Raw genomic sequence first — 14,393 nt, 5'->3', positions numbered from 1 at the left:
CGCTGCACTCGCTCATCATGTCAGTCCTCTCGCACATGGGAAGGAGAAGCCGCTAGCCCACTTGTTTTCTGTATACTAATGAGCATGAAAATGAGATGACTGCGTTTATTTTAATTTCATCAGGTGCAACACACTGTGGATACGTGAGGTACAACCTGTCACGAGACAACCGCATTACGTATAAATAGTAGCTAATAAAAAAAAATATAAATAATTAAATCGCGCTACCGAATTACAAGATGGCGATTAAAGCATTCTATTTCAGGATAATATCGATCTTTTATTATATCAGATTATCAAGTTCAGCTTTGATCTTTAATACCTGAAATTACTGGGAGATATCGAGCAGTCGACGAACCAGACCGCCATTGCTGTTGGCGATTGCATAATTTTACTTGGTTAAGATGGTGATTAAGGTATTTAGCGACTGTGGGTAACAGGTGCCTGTGGTTAATGGAGCGAGAGGTAGCCAGTCGCCAGTCGACCTCGACGAATCTTGATTTGATTCTTCAGGACGGGAAGGTCTTGGGATATTGGTAAATTTCCTATGGCGATGATAGTGGCGGGTATATAGGAATTTAATGATGAAAGTTCAGCCTTACAGATATCGGGCTGTATAAACGGAAATAAAATAAACTAGTTTTATGGTAACCTAGATAAGACGAGTGAGAGGGAGACTGGGTTGAATAATTGTACAGGGAAATTCCTATTGATTATATAGTATATTTATGTATTCGTATTACGTAAAGAAATAAATAGTACCCATAGCATTGCTGCCGTAAAGTACCATTGGCTATTTCATAAATCAGAGGGTTACCAGTTGTTTGCTACCACCGATTCGTTTTCTCTGAGGGATGACGGCGTCTATATACGTATGTATACGTAACGTTAACCCTCTCTTGTAAAAACGGTTAAAAAACGTCTTAGCTACCTCGCGCCAATAGTTACCATATAGGCGAAGGTACCTACGTACCTACAGCACGGCGGTTGCTTTGCCTAACAATGGGATCCTGGCTCTGGTCTTGCATACGCAGATCCGCCTGAGAATCGTACAGCAGGGCTACCAGCATAAGATAGACGAAGGCTTTTTACATATGCAGACGATTGTCTCGTATGGTGGGGCAGCTACGGTGGCCGTGCATAAGGGGTGGGACATGGGTAAAGAATGAAGGAAGGAAGTAAGGAAGGACATATAGAGGCGGAAGGGTTGGTTTTGGGTATCCTTATGGGTCGATGCCAGGGACCATCTATCTATGGGGTGTGATCTCTCTGTCTTCACTTTAAGGGTCCACGGCGGTCTTCCTATGGGGGTCACAATGGTTTGCATACACTTTCCCATACGGATGACACCGTCTGGCCATGGTATATACCTGGACCTTTAAATGCACCACCCTGTATGGATAACGTATGGAGATCTATGCAAAATCACACTTACCTGAAGGAAGGATATGTCCCGTCCCAGGGTCTCCTTTTATTATTGTTCCAGATCGGAAGAAGGGTTGCCCGGCCACCCTTAAATTTAAATATGCAACGAGCCAGGTATATTCAAATGGGCATACGTATTACCTGGGCTCTTCCTATTCAAACATTCGAAGGCACCCTGATCATCGAAGATTTATAAAAGCAATACGCCACAGGCTCCTTCTCTCTCTTTTCCTTCTATTGCCCGTTAGCTCTCTCTCTCTCTCCTTCATCCAATCTCTCTCGTCGAACTAGACACCAGAGAACCACCAGCAGCGAATACTGTGGGAAAACCTCATGGGATAGCTGCTTTGCCTATCAGCCCGTGGGGGGGCATTAGACCGATTTATCCTGTGCTAACCTATGGGCCTCTTCACAAGGCCCAACCACGGGAATGGGTCCCACAGTGTACGTGCGTATGGATGAAAAATCTTATTGACGACCGTTAAGCAAAAATCATCCTTCGGACCTAACGGATTCTGGGATCAGCTGACACTTTCGATGGACCATTTAAATCTTGACGTCACATGAGAACCAGACGGGATTTTAAACGGCTTTTTTTTCGAAATCTGTTATAACATCCGTTACCACTAGGCGCTTAGATTTATTCGTTACTCTAACTGCTTTTTCGCTTATGGAAAACCTGTCGACCAATGCGTATTACGACATAATGGAAAAGTTATCATTGTTCAACTGGATTGGCACGAGCTACGACAAATTATATTCCTGCTAATGTATTCTACCACGTGCTAATGTTTTCCTCTTGTGATAATTAGATGCCAACTGGGTTAGCTGGCTGCGTGTGTGTCGCAGGATCAAAAATTAATGCAATGCACCGCGGGGATGGCTACCTAATGTCAGACTAGACATAATATGCAAATGCTGAGGTCTGGACGCGTGCGCAACCGTACCGTCTCCTTTGGTTATAAGTGGAATATTAAGAAGAAGAAGAAGAAGAGGAGGAAGGAAAGTAAGAAATAAAAATGTAAGCATCTGAATTATACTCGAAGAAAAGGAATGCTTCGTTATACCTTGCTTCTGTATTTTATTTTTGATTAATTTAAAAAATTTTTGTCATTCCTTTTGTTTTTAATTTAAAATTTTTTATCGTCTCCCTCCTTTTTTTCCCGACCACCCCACCCCATCCCACCGCCATCTATCTGTCTCTACATCCGACAAATAAATAATTCATCGAGGCTTTATAATCATTATGCTAATCTATGAACCTGTTACTCTGCAGCGTCGTATGGCTCCGCACTTCTCAATGGGTCCGTAGACGGACTGTAGGCGAGATGCTACTTCACTTCAACAGCTGACTGATTCAATGACTGATCGGATGACCGAATGAATGAATGACTGACTGACTGACTAACAGAGACATGGTAAACCGTAACGTTGCACCTTGCGCTCCGAACTGTTTCCCTAAAGCAGACTCCATTTTTCGGATGAGTTCCAGGGAATTTTATGCTGCAGGTGTCAAACGGGTCTCCATTGTAGAGAAAGACTGGTTTTACCATTTCCACGTGAAAAAGCTATGGGACACAATTTTTTTCAAAGGATTTCTCAAGAGGTTTTCATGTCACATAAATTATGTAATTGGATATGGATGCTGGATACTTGTATAATATTTTCTAGTTTACCTATAACAGAGAGAAAAAAAATTCTCTTGATATTAACGTAGATACCTTTTCATGCCTGATGCGTGGTTATATAGGTAGTCTTGTGTATCTATATACCCGGAAATCAACAAGTCGCCATCTTATCAGGTTCCCCAGGCTCGACTCGACTGGAAGCCATGGCGTTATTAGCATTGGTGGTTATCCATGGCTATCTAATAAATTGCCCAGGGGGCGTAAGTGCGTGTGTGCGTTAACAGTTAGACCCTGGCGCGACTCCCGACTCTCTGGAATGTTGACACACGCGTGGCATGCGTACGCCTTGCACTTCCGACGTCTTTCATTTATTCATCCTCGGTAGATATTTTTACGACCGTATGAAAATTTATAAGAAAAAAAATATTGTCGAGCGAATACAAATTTTTGGACGAAAAATATCATTCGTGTCAAATTTTATTATTTTCTCGTGTACCATGTGACAATTTTTTTATCCCAATTTCCTTTTTCTCCGGAAATGATCGGGGCGTGTATCTGGGTCAGCTATATTAGTAAGGAGCCTTTATATTTGGCATTCGACAATAGACGTCGATGGTGGATACTTGATTCCTCTCGCACCAGATCTGATCATTCCCATTTTTCAAATAAGGCCCCGGCGATCCAATCCTGTCTTTTTCTTTGATCTCGAAATCCTGGTTCGCTCTTTATATAACTCGACGCCAATAATACAACAGGTAGAGCAGGTAGCCCAATGGCACCCTTGCACTTCTGACACCCTTTGCACCTTTGGCACTTCACTGGCTCTACAACCCGTGGGCCAATATTTTCGAAAAGGATGATGGGGAATGGTTGGCAAACTCACCAAATTGTATACTGTCTACATATGTACGCATTATATTACCCTGTAGTGGGGTACGCATATACGTAGCACATACATGACGAAGTGGTATCCACCTTGAGGCAAGTTAATGTGTTTCTTTTATTATGCAATATTCGATACAGCCTAGGCCTGACCTGCAGCCCGGAACCGTTTAGGGAAATTTTTCACTGTTATTCAAACGAGGGTCCAACCGAAATGCACCCATCCGCCCAGACCCGTACATACATATATTGATCATTCTTCGATCAATGAATGCGTGAACGAACGGCTGTAAAGAAAAAGAAAAAAAAACCCTTCCATTTCCAACGGTTTTTTTAACTCCTGTGAGAAAAATTGCAGGTCCAACTAAAATCGTAACAACCCTTCTGAGGCGATTTTTTCAATAATTGTTTTAAACAGAATTTTTTAAAAATTGATCCCTATTATAATAGTTTCCCCAATCACGAGGTTCGCGAACCGTCATATTCTCAAAAAAACAAGTTCCCAAATTGTCACCTTTACCGAATACATGTAGTTGCAATTTTTAACTGGTTATTCATACATTGCATTAAAAAATAATCTGAACCAAATTTTTTATAAAAATGAAACTTTTGCTAAAATTTGTTTTCGATCTTCGGCTGAGCTTGATTCACGCAAAATCAAATTTTTGTAATTTACTAATCATGAATATTGAAGTAACTTATCTTACCTGTGATTTTTATTAGTCAGGCATGTGAAAAAAATTTTACATATAACGACGAATACAAGTATATGGTGTAATAATGGAAGAAATTTCCATCATTCTTTAAAATTATTTTCCGTATTACTGATGCAAGATACAGATAACAACTCCAAAGATACATTTTGAGTTTTTTGTGCAGATGGCGTAGCGATCGGGTGTTGTGGCACGACCAATGACAGTATTATTCTTTTTGCCGATTTTTCTCTCTCAAAAATATGACAGATAATACCGTGTGGTTCGAAAAGACTGATAGAGATCAAAAAAGATCCTCATGTAACCCTAAAGCAAGTTTTGCAGAAATTATCGGTTGGACTAAGCTTTCCCTGTAGAAGATACTTAAAATCAAAAATACTCTCCAAACACGATTAGTTATCAGCAAATGACTTAGATCCCTAAAGTTAAACGAACCGCCATTCATGGCCGTTTATTCGTCTGGTGCGTGTAAATAATACAATTCCGAAATTCGCGGCCGGAACTAGGGGATGGTTTATCAAAGTGGTAAGGGTGTACTGGTATAATTACACATGTATATACCTATATATATAGAAATTGTGAAGGGTTTTACTGGATAGTACGTGGTTACGTGGGTGCGTAGGTTAATGCAAGTCTTGGTTCACGCAACCCCTACACGCACTTATATCCCCATCCATATATATATAAATATATATATATACACCTGTAGATATACATATAGCTATGTACTATGTACATACGTGTCACAGGATGCAGGAAAGAGGGAGCCAGACAATCCTGACTAGAAACGCCAGGGAGAATTCAGAGACAGCATTCTGTTCTGTTTGTGTTTGAGAAGTAAATTACAATAATTGAATAGACCACTAATTTCCCCGACCCTGCGAGTCTGCTGCCGTGCGGGTTCCGGGTGTGTATATGGGGGTGTGTTTGCGCCAGGGTGTCAGGGTGCCGGATACCCAAGTACAACTGGACGGTTTTACACGTGGCGACTGCGCTTATCAGTACAGCAGCATAGTCGCATTACAACCGGTCAATAATAATAAACCGATACACCAAAAATGATGGATTTCGATGAAATAGTTTTTTGAAAAATTTTTTGAAAAATTTTTCAGAGTCCAATTTATTCCTACACCGTTTCACGGTAGAGGCATGGTTTTTTAGAATTACTTTGAATTTTCATTAAAATGACCAATTATTTATATCGGTTGGGCTATGGCAACAGTGACGTATCATGACGTTATAAGGTTTGCTTCTGTAGGAAAACACGTGCCGCTCGTCCAGTTTGCAGGAATGTCACTTGTTTCCACTGGGTATATTAGCATTCTCTTGCTATTCCTTTTTTTTTTCATTTCCTCTTACTCACCATGTTTTTTTCGTCTCTCCCTCTCACGCTCTTTTACTTATTTCAACGTTATATAGCTGCAGTTGATATCGCGAGTCTGACGCAATTCGACAACAGCTTCGCGATAAGAATTCCAAACCTTTTACTCCGACAGCGTTCCCACCTTCGATCCTTCCTTTTTCTTTACTTATCTTTTCTACGACCTTTTTTTTTAACTTGTAACCACTGACACTAACAAGACAGGCTTCTCATTGACAGCCTTGGACTTCGCGCTCGACTTTCCGTCACATTGATTTTTTCAATCTGGAAAACCGGAGAGCGCAGTCGACGCGATTACGTAAAAGGATTAATAAATTTTTTTTTAAAAATCATTGCACGAACTGCACAACAAGCAACGGTGAATTGATGAAAATTTTCCAAGAAACCGTAAAGACGCCGTCTTGCGCCGTAGCTTCGGGCGCCTCGCGATTCTTCGCGGCGTCTTCACGAAGTAGACAAAAAGTGCGCCAGTGACGTCAATGACTATACACACGCCGTGTTATTCCGTCTCTCTAGGAGTGTCAGTGTGGTTTTTAGAGAGACACGCACGGCATTGTACACAAGCTGTGGAAGCTGAGTTGTGGGCAGAGAGGTTGAGGTTGAGGTGAGCAAGCTACGAAGGAGTAGGAAACACGCTCCGGCGTCCCGGCGTCGACGACGTACCATCTACCTATATACCATAGAACACGAAGCCGACTGGCATTACCAAAGATTCGTTCCAACTTCCAAGTATTCATTATTTGTTTACTCGACACTTCTCGGATGGCTTCGGCCATTTCAGCGGCCTCGTCCTCACCTACTGGCTTCTACTATGCACATACGAGTACCCACATGTCATTTCACCTTGATACCTCCTACCTCCCCTTCGCTGGCTTTTAGGGCACTGGGTAACGATAGGACATACCAGTACTTCGGTATAAGGTCCACGAAGTACTTCTTACTAGAAATTTCATTATGGTTGGTAGTGACATTTCTTTTTGGGACTACATCCAGGATTATTAACACAGTCAGTGGGTTTGTTGGGATCGATAATTAAATGTGAAAATTTTTCTTCATTTATCAAAATAATTAGACTATCACAGGGGTTATCAGTCTTTCGTCTCTTCAGTGGGAAAAGAGAGTGCTGGATGATCTCCACGAGGTAGTCCGGTGGAAGCAAACGGCGTTGGTGTCAGTTGCGAATAAAAATGGTGAAATAGCGCCGGGGAATTCGTGGGGACCAAGGGTCCTCGAGGAGTATGGACTGGCGATTATAAAGAGGAGTAAAAAAAAGAATGGGTAGAGAAGAGAGAGAGAAAAAAGAAAAAGAAAGTAAAGGAAACGGGGAGGAGTGTGGCCATCGTCGTTGGCTACGTTTAAAAAACCAGTTGTGCGACCCGAGCCGACAGCCGCGGCTCTCCGGGGGCCTGACTGCTATAGGGCCCAAACCCAGAGAACGTACGAAGCACCGGTATGTGGATATGTGGATACGGGAGAACGTGCGCGTGGGCCGCACGGGGCCTCCTTCTCCGAGTTCTCATCCTCTTCAGGTTCCGACCTTCCTCTTCTCCTCCCCATCAGTGACTTTTCGCGGTCCTCATAGCCGCAACCACGAGGCGAGGTTACCTTCCCGAGTCCCATGTGGCTACTTTGAGGTCTGAAGTAGTAGGTCTCAGTTTGCTTTGGTCTGTACACGGTGGAACTATATGCGGTATAGCCAGGGACCACGTGCCCGAGAAAGTGACGTCACTGGTGCCGGATTACGGCGCGAGGTGCAACCAAAATTATGCAAATACGATGCAAATCCCAACTTGCCGTGACGTTAATCCGTGTCACAATATTGGAGGTAATTGGCCGGAGAGTCTCTGCCGAGTCTTTCGATCCCTTTACCGGTCTTTGGACGGTCTCTTTAAATTTTTCAATCTTCGAATCCAAAATCTAAAATCCTCTCGGAAGTCCAAGCGAAAATTCCAGCATCTTCGTACCACGAAGTCTTTACGGTACCAAGTATTATCTCGAATTATCAATACTTGTACCCAGGATTCCTGCAATGGTATGGATAATTGATATGGCTGGCACGATAGCTGCGATTCATCGGGTACCCACCCTTTTGGATTATTCACCGGAGAGGTGGAGATGTCTGCAGACAATATATATATATACAGGACGTACCAAAGGTATATGGATATGTCAAGATGCTGGTGGTACAGGGCCGTTGAGAAAGGTAGACGACATCCTGAACGAACGGCAGAGGGGTTTCATTCATAAGGCAAGTCCTGGAGTCTCTGAGTAGCGTGGAAGAGTTATCTCTTATCCGTTATCGTAGGGTATGCAGAGATTGGTAGGTAGGCAGGTAGGTAGGCAGAGAGGAAGGTAAGGTAGGTGGGTAGGTAGGTAAAGAGAGTGAGATGGAGATAGGGAGAATGAAACTCCTTCTTACCTTTTTCTCTCTCTCTCTCTCTCTCTCTCTCTCTCTCTCCGTGCAGCAGAAGATCTTAAGAGAGTCGAAGAGAGCGGCGGTGGGGTTGATGAATGATGGGCGGTCAGCCACGACTGGGTTAAAGTTATCTGGGTAATCTGAGAGCGAGGTCCCCACTGTCTTATGGCGGGTTTTATTATGGTGTTCCTACTTGGCAAGGGCGAGGTCAGGACGAGAGTTAAAGCTTGGAAACAAGACTGGGTCAAGTTGGTTGCATCAGAGTTAGAGAGACTTCACGACTGGACGCGTGCAACTGGGCCCGGTTGGAATCAGTTATTTCTTTCTTTAAGAATTGTGTACGAGTCCTTGACCCACTTGGCACGGACGCCATAATCACGCCTGTCTTGTCTTTGGATGATGTATTGACTCTGTCGCTAGAAAATGAATTCCGCTCCGAGCTATACGAAGGGAAACGTCCTGTACCTCAAAATCCAGGGTCGCTGACAAGTACTAAATTTCGGGCTGTTATCCCATAAGGAGTATACCTAAATTAAGAGAAAAACGTGTAGGGTGGTTTTAGCGTGAACAAAAAAATTGCGAAAGAGACTATTAGCGACATCTGTATATTTTGTAGAAATTTCACAGCTACCTTGTAAAGGCAGGTATCGGTAAATTCGTGCAAGTCCCACGTCAGGGAGGCCCAGAGTAACGTAAGAATCTCAAGGCAGATGTTTTCGGCTCCCCATGGGTCCGAAGGGTAACGATCGCAAAAATTTCTATAGAAATGGGCCTTAGTTCCTCGATACGGTAGGATGCTGCACAAGCATCTTATATTGCATCTTTGGAATATATACGTTCTGTATGTATATTGGTAATGCAGAATTCTACGTCGATCCTTATGGGAGTGTCGTACGTGAACTTACAAATATTTTCATGACCCATAGAGCATAATTTTCATATGTTCATATAGTTATATATACATATATAATATACTATATTATATATAGCTACGCGTTCTTTCGATACGACTTTCGTAAAGGTCGGACATGACTCGGACAGGTTTCGGCTACCCGTTAGCCGGCGCCATACATGGCAGGCGAACTTAACTTGAGATTTTAAGGCGATTATGCTACGTTTGACCTGCGGTCCAACCAGTTCATTAGAGATCCAACCGGTACGAAAAACAATATGGACCCAGCCTCCTATACTAGACGTATAAAAAAGAAGAGGTTATATGTATCTTTGTGGATTTTAAATGTTTCTAAAAAAAACAAACAAGATAAAATTAATCATGATCATAGAAGAAAAATTATCCTTAACGCATATATAATTACCGTAGTATACTTCAATAGCCGCCAAAAATAAAAAGATAATTAAATTCACGAAGACACGAAGCTCAGGGTCTTGTAAGAAGATACTGCAAAAAACATATCCTAGGGAATCAACTTCTGACGTCATTCGCTCTGCAAAATACATTTTTTTTTAACAATAACATACCGACAACAAAAGTGCCACTAATCATAAATATTTTATAACGATATACAAAAATAAAAGAATCTGAAATACAATCAATTTCAATTTAATTTTTTATTCTTTAATTTACTCGATTGACACTGTGACAAGATCAATTAATTAATTTTATTCGGTCTCAATAAATTTCGCCACTGAGTACAGTTCATTGAGTATACATTGATCTGTATATTTAACTCTACACAGTAATATACTTACGTATCTTATTCAATTGTTACACGAAATACAGTACGAGCTAATGTAATAGATTATGAGAGTACTCATCACATATGATATCTCAAAGACAGAGATATAATGAGAAGTATGAGATATCTGAGAAGCAACGGAGAAACGGGCCCGCTCGGGGCAAGCACTACGAGTACTACACGGTTGGGACTCACTACGCCATTCACTGGGCCCCTATGAATGAACCGACGAACGCACGATGGTAACTTTATACACACGACGCGCAACGCGGAGACTTGTAGTAGGTAGGTTGGGTTAGGTACGTATCTGTACAATGAGATATTTATATGTATAATACATATGTAAGATGTAAAGATATGTATACGGGACTAGTACGTAGCAATGTAAATATAGATATATAATTCACTATTAGATATATTATAATTATGCATACACACAATCCAAGCGTCGCCTTATTATTCAACAGTGACAATAATTGATCTTCGCTATGAACAGACCCAAGCGAAGATTATGGGACTTACGTTCTTTGTTTAGTAAAGATACCTCATGGAGCGTAATAGGCTAAGTATACCTTGGCTGTACCCATTTCGTTACAGTGCTCCAGGTAACTGTCGGCGAGCAATCAGTAGGAAATGGCGTAATGATTGATACTGTATAAGTGGGATTGTTATGAGTGTTTAATGATAGATTAATGGTTATAATGAAGATTGCGGTATTTAATTTTTCGTAATTGATTAGCCAATTGTCACTGGTTATTATTATCTTACTTCGTAACGTACCTGTTCAAATATTCCAATATGAAAATTTATCTTTCATTAAAGCTTTACAACCATCTTACGCATTTTTCATAATCCTATGTGTAACCGTAATTATTAACACTGTGAATCATACTATTGGGGTGATTCATTGGTTTATTAACTGGACAAAAATTGTTTCGGACGAGTGGATACCTATTCATCCTACGCAAGTAAAAAACTGGCAGTTGGCAAATTTTTTGTCAACGTCATATCGCGTTTTTTTATTTATATCCGTTGTGACGTTAACGGTTGACGCAATTGGATATTGTACCCTCGGAGTTACCTTTCACCTTTTACCTCGTTGACTGTTAACGACGTAACGGTTACATGATTTCTCATACGTTGATAATGTTATCCTCAACGGACTTGTAAATCGGTTGTAAACAGTTGGCGAGGGCCAATTGCGAGTTGGTTGATTGGCCGCGAATTGGATGTAAGAAAAGGGGGGTGGTAGGGGTAGGATAATAATAATGATGCTTCCGGCAACATAGGTGGTCACACACGTAAACGCTGTATTATCCTTAAACGTATCACGACGTGGTTTTAAGGTTATGTTTTTGTTTGATTCGTCAAGATTACTCGAGTAACCGATTAAAAGTCCATTTATTGTTTCTTCATCGCGCTGAGAACCCGTCTAGAGCGGACTTAACGTTGCCACGTTGCCAGCTGAACCACCTACGGGACCCGACAACAGGAATGCCGTGTGTTAAAATGCCTTTGCACGTGTGTTCAAATTGTGCGTGGTATTGGTGTCCAGGATGCGTAAATGTGCGTCTGTGGTTCTCGTGCCTCGGGCCCAGCATCACCTGTCTTCCTTCTCTTCTCTCCCTTGGTTTGGGCCCCCCTTCTACACCATACACTACTTCTGCTGGTTACCCTATCTCAGACCGAATACTCTTCATCCTCTTCGGCACTCTACTCGTCATCATCCTCCGTCTCCTTTTAGCGTTTACCACCACTGACCCCTTCGATGGATCTACGGACCCCGAGAGACTCGTAGGGCCCCGGTCTTCTCACAGCGAAACCCCATGCATTGGTATTCTAGGTACTTTGGCGCCTCTTCCGTAGCCTTTATTTATTTATCTCTTATCTCTATCGTATCTCAAATTTATAAGATTCCAAGTTCCGTGCACGTGTGATATATCGGATTTTCTTATATCTCTACCCCCTTGTCTCCTCCCCACTACTACCATCCTTAATCGTACCGCATAGATCAGTAATTATACCTCTTATAAATACTAGCTGTGCTATTTAAATACTAATGTATATAATGCTATTGTTTTTCTCATTGATATACAGTTCAGGCCTTACGTTGTAAGATTCTAGAGACAATCGCTATTATCGTACTCAGCATGGCTTCTAGTCGTCTTACTGGACCAGTCGCCTCTTTCAATTTACTTTCATCGTATGCGAAGGTGAGATCAATTATCTTGATCGGCATCAAACATCTCTTAACTGACTGTATAAGGTAGTTGAAGTTTCTCAATGGCTCGGACAGCTATGCTCAAAATTTCTCTGAAGTGTACTTCGTGGGGACGATGACTCTTACAAATGGATCAAGTTTACTGTTTTGGCAGGCTAATCATTCTCAGCGCGAAACAGGTCATCATTGTGTCATCGTACGGGGAACGCGAATGACTCGCTCGTGTTTTAAGATGATTTCTGAATGTTTTCATGCGTATTGTTCTTATCCCTTTTGGGGCAAAGGGGGCGGAGGGGTAGGGAAATGAAAAACCCGTTCGTGAAATTATAACGTTAGGTCAGGTTGCTGAGTGGTTGAGTATGGTGGACAGAAGCACGTGTCCGTGCTACTAAGTAATAATAAGAGATTTCCGTATAAGAACTCCTCTGCGCATGCGCGCGGGGACTTGCCTTTACGACTTGTGGTCTTGCGGTTTGCCGGTTTTGTGGTTAGACCGATTCGTTTCATCCCTCGACGCGGTTTTACTTTATTTGTCTTTCGTTTTTTTGGTTGACTTGTATTTTCTACCGTGCAATTGTGGTTAACAGGTGGTTTGTACGATCTGCTAATCAACTTATTATATCAACGATTGATTACCCAGTAAAAATGGTAGCAGACACGTCTGAGAACAGTCTGGTGTATATCTCTTTGATGTCGATCGAGTTTTTCTTATGTCAATTGAGTTTCAGTCAAGTCTTTTTATCGATGCTTGTCTGATTGGAGTCTCGTTATGGTCCGGATCAAGTCGGTTTATTTAGACTGTCTGATAGTTTTTTAACGTGCAATATTTTTTTGGAAAAAATTCATTTTTGCGGATTTATCAGAATGCCTGAGTAGAGCGACTTTTGTCCGATTGGAGTCCTGTTGTTGAATGTCCGAGTAGAGCGACTTGATCAGGACTGTAATCAGACTTCAGTAAAACGAAGAACAATTGAATACTCGACTAATACCCAATTGAGATAAGATGCATTTGATCGAGATCAAATAGATACATGGGAGACTATTTTGAGATGTTTTTGATGCTTAAACATGTATATCCAAGTTATTACAAAAATTGGACAGAAATATTTAGTCATTACGTCACATTTTACATAGCGTTTACTCAGTTATCGTTTAGCGGCGTACGTTTAAATATTATTGCCTGACTCGGTAGATTTCAAGTTGACTGGTACCGGTTGATAATTATTCCTGGAAATATCGAAGCTGGCACCGTGGAAGTCTGTGAGGATGGCCCGTTTGTTTTCTGCTCCTTGGAAATCCCTTGTACAAGCCGAGTTCCAGGGAATTAAATTTTACTAGTTTTTAATGCCTTTTAAGATTTTACACTAACAATCTAGAGACTTAAAAATAGTTTAAGCCAAACCACAAGTATGATTAGGTTTTTAATTATTTTGGTCTTTTCGAAGCTTCCATAAGGTACGTGGGTTTTACGGAGGTCAAGGGCCAGTCGGCAATGGCCTATGCTATATCCTTTACCTCTTTTGCCTCTTTTATATCCTATACTCTTACTCTTGACCGATCCAGCATCCCTCCGTACCCTCCTGCTAAGGTAGGTCCCAGTCTTAGTAACATCTTAAGGCTTTCCACTGCCGTCTACGTTTCCACAATATGTCCGAGCCACGCTAAGGCCCTCGACCCCAGAACACTGTTATGTGTCAGGTTGTATACCTGTACACGTGAATAAGTTATGGCCGGCCCCTATCTATAGGCTGAACGCGTGCGTGATCATCGTGCCACACTTCTCTCAACAGCGAAGAAGTAAGACTCTTCACAGTGGGCCCGATGAGTATTGGGTGATTGGGCCCGGTCGCAACGACTGGACCATTATCAGAAATTAATTGAGAACACGATGAGAGTCTTTGAGCTATTGAGCCCGGAACATGCCTATATAGCTCACTCTTCACCTTTGATTTAATATCATTGGGGCCCTGTGGTACTTCAGTTTATGGATGATTTTACAGGCTAATTTTAATGGGTTTGGAAACACTTAA

The 14,393-nt window shown here is 41.8% G+C and overlaps 1 long non-coding RNA gene across 1 annotated transcript; it reads right to left on the bottom strand.

The window, feature by feature from the left end:
- Positions 1–9,063: 9,063 nt before the first annotated feature.
- On the bottom strand, positions 9,064–10,383 carry LOC112494107. The gene is made up of 3 exons (XR_003059237.1): positions 10,156–10,383; positions 9,762–9,890; positions 9,064–9,688 (listed from the first exon to the last, which is right to left on the bottom strand). It is a non-coding gene; the product is annotated as an uncharacterized LOC112494107 (long non-coding RNA).
- Between the last annotated feature and the right edge of the window lie 4,010 nt (positions 10,384–14,393).

This window comes from Cephus cinctus, unplaced genomic scaffold (assembly GCF_000341935.2).
Source record: "Cephus cinctus unplaced genomic scaffold, Ccin1 Ccin1_scaffold0299, whole genome shotgun sequence".
NCBI lineage: Eukaryota > Metazoa > Arthropoda > Insecta > Hymenoptera > Cephidae > Cephus > Cephus cinctus.
This window is presented reverse-complemented; position numbering and strand designations above follow the sequence as displayed.